The sequence below is a fragment of the Xenia sp. Carnegie-2017 genome, unplaced genomic scaffold (genome assembly GCF_021976095.1).
Source record: "Xenia sp. Carnegie-2017 unplaced genomic scaffold, XeniaSp_v1 HiC_scaffold_1, whole genome shotgun sequence".
NCBI classification, from domain to species: Eukaryota; Metazoa; Cnidaria; class Anthozoa; order Malacalcyonacea; family Xeniidae; genus Xenia; species Xenia sp. Carnegie-2017.
Window position 1 is genome coordinate 7,101,113 of NW_025813402.1, and position 8,382 is coordinate 7,109,494.

Sequence of the window (8,382 nt, forward strand, 5' to 3'; positions counted from 1 at the left end):
CGATTATATAAAATATCAATGCCAAGCACAAAAACTTTAGAAATTTTATCTTTAAAACATGCTGCAAACTTGTTTGGTATACGGATGCTGAAGTAATGCCAGAAAAGGAAACATTTCATGACACCGTTAAGCAACGTAAGATTGTTAACTATTTAAAGTGTTCAGTGTTTTGTTTTAAGTCAATACTTGAAGTGTGATGGCTTATATTTTGTGAATGTTTTTACTCCTAAGTTATAATTTAAGTTATGTTTATCCAGTCTTATTTGTTCTTTACTTAATCGATTGCTAGACGAGGCAAAGCAACCAGTTCTTATCGAGATATGCATATCTTAAAACTCCTTGTTTCAACTGAGTTGAAATGGAGGGTTTTTCATATTTTTCTGAAAATATGAAGCAAATATTAAGGACAGAGCTGTATTGAAATCAAATGCAGTGCAGGATTAATTAGTGAGCTCTTTGGTACATGTCGTACAATAAAAAATACCTGTATTAAACAGCTAGCCTGGACAATTTGACAGATTATGGACAATCATAATGATGGTGTGTAAAGGTTTGCTTTATGCTAAAAGTTTTATAAATCCAGCCATCTGGTGTTTCTGTAAATGAATTGTTTGTTACATAGTGTAGTAAACAGGTTAGTACATCAAAATCAAGATAAAAACTACTTTGTTCAATAATGTGCCAAATTTTGCTCCTACCTTGAAATATTTGCTCAAGAAAAGCTTATCATGACATGCATGAAACATTAAATACAGTACTGCATCATCTGACAAAGTCCACATGTTTTTCAATTCCAGGTGATTAAAAATTCACATAAGATGCATTGGTTTGCAATGAAGTTGAATGTGGAAGAAGCAAAAATTGATGACAAAGAACTTTTTATGTCTTTTGAAGAATTACGATATCATTTAAAAGAATAAGAGTAGCAATCTAGTAAAAGAAGCCACATCGGTCTTCAACATGAGACTTTTCCAATTATGTATAGTTACTATGTACAAAATACTATTTTAGATAAACTTGATTTTTAAGTCATTCACTGATATTTTTACCAAAAGACAAAAAGAACAATTCAAAGGCATAATGTAAAATTCAAAAATTTGTCAAGTTGTTTGAACCTAGAAAAAATTAGTATAGGTAACTGTAATTTGTAAGGACACAAAAGAAAAGTAGGGCAAGAAGGTTAGCATTTTTGAGAATTAATAAGTTCTTGACATACATTACACAAAGCCATAATATTATAAATAATGTCTGTATAATAACAATTATACAACATGCTAAATATCTTCACCTACATTATAATTATTTAAACAGGTTTGCCTTCATGCAGCAATAAGAAAAGTGTTATGTCAGAGAAACCAATGCACTTTAAAAACACAAGTAATGCGCATGGGATTATGCATTAAAGCTTAACAACACATTGACAGTGTAAAGATTGCCGTTTGATATTTATTTCTAATATAGCTAAAGCATTACTTGACAAAATATACGTTATTTTACAGTAGATTTACCTCATTTAAATGTGTGTGTCTATTTCACAAAAACCTGAAGCATTATTTTCAATATTTTATGCTTACGGTATCGTGGTTGTCATTATTATGAGCAGTAACAGAGATCCGTTTCGGGAGGGAGCGAATGTTAAAAATTTTTCTCAAAGTGGAAGTTTTGACAACCAAAATCCGCCATTACCGCCATGTTTTTGACCACGGGGTCCAGGCCCCTTTGCCCCTCCAGGTCTTTTAGAGCTCAATGTGAATGCCACGCTGCCGTCTTAATAAGTCTTATATTACGTCACACTCGTTAGCAATCTAGTCCTACTATATCTATGGGTCCAGGCCCCTTTGCCCCTCCAGGTCTTATAGAGCTCAATGGCCCTCTATAGTATAAGAGTCAGAGCCCTCTATAGTATAAGAGTTGGGACAAACGGTCTGGGGCGAGCGCGGAGCCGCCATTTTGGTTCCTACTTGCAAAGTGAAACTATAATAATACTATTGAAATTGGGTTTATATGCAAAAGAAGAAAGCAATTTAAGCTTATTCCATGGTAGTATCAAATATATTAGAATAATAGCAAGCTCTTTGCATTTTTTTTAACGATTTGCGGCAGACCTGATTTAATTTCATTGGTTTGAGCTTCGTTTGCGGTTTACTAGTTCGTGCTTCAAATTGATCGTGACCCATTGTAAGAAGTATTTTTCGTACGTGAACGTGTTTTCTCGGCTTATGTTCGGACTCTGTAACAAGTTTTCAAGATCTTTAAGCTTGGTGGCAAGCGGCAATGTTATCCTGGCATCAGTGTTATCAAATACTTGGACAAGACTTTGTTCGAAACTTTGAATCATAGTTATCATGCAGATTTGGTATGGAGAGATTTGTGTTCAAGATTTGTAACAATTTAATGGTAGTGAGTGATTTAAGCCCCCCCCAATTTAATCCAAGCATGATATTTTTTATTCTGAAAGATCGCAAAATTTTCTTGCTCAGCAGAAAATGACAGACTTTTTTACTTTTTAGTTATTGAAATATGCAATGATTTGACCAAGATGCATTTGACCTTAAACGTTTTATTCCTGTATATGAAGTTATTTCGCCTTCATCACTTTATAAAGTATTAAAGTTTATTTCTAATAAAGTTTGTTAGGGATTCTGCTGAAAATTTTGGTGAAGCATTTCTTTAAAATGAATATATTATTTCTATAATATGAAACATTTCTGTTGTTGAAGAACAGTCTGTTTGCTATAAATGCTACTGTTTGTAGTCTTTATACAGCATATGAGTCTGATCCAATCTTTAATTTAGCAAAGAGTTAAATTTATTGGTTGAAGAATGACAAAACTTCTATATGTGTTTAATGATCAAACAGGGTGTGTTGGAGGGAGCTCAGCCCTGTTTGTTCAAATTCTATGCCTTGTATTGCCAGTGAAATATATATATCAAAAGCTAGCAGCACCTAAATATATATCAGAAAGCCGGCAATATTTTAATATATATGAGAAAGGCAGCAACAGTTGTAATATACATTAAAAAGCCCAAATAGCTGAAATTATGGAGATATGCCTCTGTGATCTTATAAACCAAAATATCATCAACAAGTCTAGAAGAGAAGTAATGTTCTACTTTGAGCTACAGAAGTAGGGTACATTTGTACAATTCAATACCAAAAATATATTGTACTCAGCTGTTTCATTGAATATCCTAATTATAATTACTTAATTTTTAAATGATGAACTAAAAATACAAAATGCAACATGGAAAATCATAAGAGTTTCTGTGATTTGGTGTAGTTGGTTTAGTATGGAAGTGGCTGAGAATTGAGAGGTTTGTAGATTGACCAATTTCAGAACATAATGAGAAATCATCTTCGATTAAAAAACAAGCTTTGGAGTAAGAAAACTATTGAAACTGCATCAGCACGAACTTTGCAATGTTATTTGGCCCAAAAATGTTTCTCTACTTGAGTCAGTTAAAGGGGAAGTCAGAGTTCGGAACAACTTTGGCCCAAATGAAAGATTATATTTTTATTACCTTATATACCAAATATTATATTTTCTAGTTAAATACAAGTCGAGATATAAAGCGATGAAACCACGAAATTTTGTATATTTTGTATCAGCTATTATGTACATGCGAGCGAACCTGCGATCAAGCAGCGGTAAAGTCTCGTGACGTCACTGCTAGCTTCGCGGGAGCGTATATATATTCAAATAGACAACATATCAGGAAAAGCGACACAATTACAATTACTGTTTACTTTAAATAATTCGAACAATGCCACATTGCATGGTGCCTAATTGCACTAACGGATCTAGAAAACAAAAGGTAGCGATGTATCGTATCATCGATTGCCAAACGACCCAACAATGCAAAAATATCTTGCACGGGTTCGTCGTGATAATATACCGAAGCCAAATTCATGTTACGTATGTAGCGACCATTTCACCCCAGATTGCTTTTAGTACTTCTAAAGGAGATATTCGGCATGAAATCGAAAAAGATATTAAAACCTAGTAGTGTACCATCGATATTTCCATTTTTAAATCGTAAACCCGAGCGAAAAATGTCACACAGAAGAGAACAAATGAGAGATAGAATTGCAAGACATGAGGTAAATAGGATATTGCAACCATATAGATTATATTTGAAGTTATTGAACTGTTCTTTAAACAATTAGCTTTGTACTCTCTTGGTTGAGAAGTTTGACTATTTTGTGAAGTTAGAAATAATACAATCACTAGATGAAGATACAAATCTTGCAACATGCATTGAAGATCAGCCTCCCAGTCCATTGTCCAAGGATGCCCAGATTCAATGTGAGCCAAAAGTTTTCATTGATGCAGAAGCACAGTGTGATACACCAAGACAAAGGACAGTTGCCATACAAACTCTTGCACAAAGAAAAAGGAAACCATTAAAAAATAAAAACGCTTCAAAAAATGTTGCCCCCTCTTTAAATGCAGTTTCTTCAAGTCGTACACCAAAACCAGTAACATCTCCCACAACTCCTAACACAACAACTCCTATCATAACAACTCCTATTATATCATCTGATTCAGAAATCTCTTTAGGAAGCAGTGATGATATTGCTGCATCAGATAGTGATGATGATTATACCTATCTTGAGGAACTAGATACAGATGAGGAATCTGAAGGTGAGGAACTAAAAAATCAAAGAAAATTCATTGTCTTTGAAAGCATGCTTGATAAGCTGTTCAACATGTAGAATATGTGGTTTCTTTGTGAGATTGAGAAGTCCCATATTGGTAGTATGGTTGCCATAAAAACAACATGTAGCAATAATCATATTTACCAGTGGAAGTCTCAACCATATTTTGACAATAAACCAGCAGGTAATATTTTAATTCCTGCTGCAACTATCATGACTGGAGGAACCTATGAAGCCACCAAGCAATTTGCAAATGCAATTAATTTAAACTTTGTAAATAAAGATCAGTTTTATGAAGTTCAAAATAAGATTGTCTTCCCAGTCATTGACAATGTCTATAAAAAACAACAAAAAGAAATTATTGAAACCATCAAAACAAAATGAAACCGGTTGACTTATGGTGATGGTAGATCAGACAGTCCTGGTCATAGCTAAAATATGGTACATATTCCTTAATGGATGAAACTTCAGAGAAAATTATTGACTTTTCTCTTGTTCAAGTCTCTGAAGTTTCATCCTCTAATGCAATGGAGAAAAAGGATGCCAAAGAACTTGACAATGTCATTGAGCAAGGTGAAAGTGAGATCATTGACAACTGACCACATTCAAATAACCTCTGAAATGCTAAAGAGGTACCCTTCCATAGTGCACCAATATGATGTTTGGCATCTCTCAAAGTGGGTGACAAAAAATTGACAGAGAAGGCAAAGAAAAAGAAAATCATGAGCTACTAGAGTGGATTCAGTCTGTATCCAATCACCTTGGTATGGTGCACAAAGTTGTCAGGGAATGCTGAAGTGCTCCATGAGAAATGGGTGTCCATTTTACATCATATAGTCAACAAACATAATTGGAGAAATAGCAAACATTTTTGCAAATGCACATGGCCCTTTATCTAAAAACAAAGAAAGAAAACAAAATGGTTGCAGGCTGGATCTGCCCCACATATAGCATTGAGGAGGTTGTTCTGAATAGAAAGCTTTAAAAGATATACAACAGCTTACAGAATTTCACCATACTGGCAACCTTGAGGTCTACCATTCCTTGCTGCTAAAATATGTACCAAAACGTAAACACTTCTCATACAAGGGAATGGTGGCCTGCACTCAACTAGCTGTGATTGATCACAACTCCAACACTGGAAGGAGCAAGCAACAGTCACCAGAGGTAAGGAAGAAGGGGAAAAAGGTATAAGGTGGTCTTCCCAAAAGGACGAAAAATGGATAGTGAAACCAGTGTTGGAGAAAAGTGTTTTGATTTTGTACTGCAACTGATGGATGATGTGGTAGAGTTCAATGTGGACATGAATCCTCAACCATCAGACAAGCATGTTAAACTTCCAAAGAAATTGCACCTACTCCAAGACCAAGCAAAAGAAGTGATAGCAGCACACCGATCACGAATGGCTGAATACACACATAGGTGTGGCTAAATTATAGAATACCTGGCAATTTTAAATATCAGAAATTTTTCTTGTTAGAGAATGACTAGACAGACCTGGCTTTATATATAGCCAAGTAAACAGTCAATTAAGTATTTAATAAATGATAATATGACAGCAAACAACTAGCTGCTACAAAAAGAAACAATCAAGCCAGGTATCCTATAGTTTATTACTCTGACAAAATGTAATCTTTGCAATTGAACAAATTATAGCTACATATGAGACAAAGCCAGCCTGCAAATTTGGTTCTAAAGAAATTAATAATGGTAAAGCTTAAGAAATTAACATCACAGGACAAATTTGCAAGCTAGCTTGGCTAGTGATTGTTTATATTATTATTACTACACATAAAACTAGGAGTTTATGTCCTACTTTTGTCAGTCGTGCAGATAATTACATGCTATTCTATAGCTTAGTGCCACATGGCAACCAAGCTGTTGCTCCCGTTACTTGAGAAATAGCTTCATTGCCAGTAATTTTTACGCCATCGTGGGCTTTGTAGTAATTATGGTTAGAATAGTTCGGTGTAAGTATAAGTTAGCAACAGCGTTTTGAAATCAGAAATTGAAGATGGCATCAACAGCAAGGTTTTACGATTTACCTACAATTTACAACACAGAATACCGTACTAAAACAAAAAACAAGTGGGAACAGTTTTACAGCGCGAGAGTTACACAACCGTTTATCTAACACTTAAATAATAATCTTCCATGACTGCCAAGTATGTGGGCACGGCCTACATATTAATACAATTCTTTAATAAACAAACTGTGATTTCGAGGACTGTAAATATGGTGAACCAGATAAAAGAGTACATATATATATATATATAAAATGTAATATAGAAATATACAAATACCTCAAAATTGTGGTGTCGTTAAAACTCTGAATTAGAATCTTCAATACACATATTTTCTGCTTTCGTCTTAGCATGTCAGAAAAATATGTCCCCGTTTCATTAACCAGTTCAAAAGTATAATATTTAAACCCTCCATTTATCTTTGAAATTTCTTTACCATCTTTTGTTAGAACAGGTTAAAATATCGCTCGAAGAATCGTTTAAATACGCCATTTACCTAGAAGACTTTAAAATTGACAGACAAAATTATTCTATTCTCTTCGAAATTGCTCATTACAGAGTCGCGCAGTGACGTAACTATGGTCCGCTGCTTGATCGCATCGCTCGGATGTACATTTATATTTGCAAAATAACGCAGTTTCATTGCTCTATTTCTCGAGTTGTATTTAACGTAAAGATTTTAGACTTGGTATGCAAAGTAATAATACAATACTCTTTCATTTGAGCCTAAGTTGTTCCGAGCTCTGACTTCCCCTTTAATTGAACCTTATATCAAAAGCAGTTCAGCACAACAATCACCATACGCAATCAAATTTCGTAAGTTCGACGTAAAGGCATTTCTTTCATTTTTTTCGTAATCCTCGATTTATGCGATATGTAAATTTATTTAGTAGCCTTCAACAATCAGTTATTACACACTTATCCATAAAAACGCAATATATTATCTCAAAATACTGTATTACTAGCAGCATTACTATATAAACACAAGCTAAAATTTCAAAACTAGGAACCAAATGGCGGAAATTGATCAGGTGATCAATATTGCCCAATCAACGTAAGCTAAACGGATAAATACAATAGATGTCCCAACTCTTATACTATAGAGGGCTCTGCTAATACAGGGCTCAGGTTCCTATCAGTGATTCGGTGCAGTGAGTGGTTTTGCCAAAAGTGTCTTTGCGCACTTAAGACTTTTCTAATCTGATGCTGTATGTAAAGATACGAGAGACAGTTTAAAATAAATTGAAATTTTCCGCTTATGCAATCATATAGCGTTTTACTTTGTGACATTCTCGAAAAGTGCAATACTTATATCCACATGAAGGTATAGGCGTAAGCAGTAAGCACGAGTCCTCTTCCATTTTTTATAATCAAATTCTGTTACGTCCTGAAAAAATTCAATGGAGTTTCTGTACTGTAATCACTATACGGTGATAATGACTTATTTATTGACCTGGTAAAGACCTTCCTTGTGAAGCTTCTTACGCAATTAGATCAACTTACACATACTTTCCTTGTCAGATAAGCTAACACTCGTGTGCCATCATAGATATAGTAGGTCTATCTATGTGTGCCATCTTTGTTGTATGCGCTGGGCAGACCCATTGAGTTCTATAATAACTGGAGCGGCTATCTCAAGCGCGGCCTTAGATATCTGATGATGCCAAAAAAATGGCGGATTTCGTCCGCTGCCGCTGA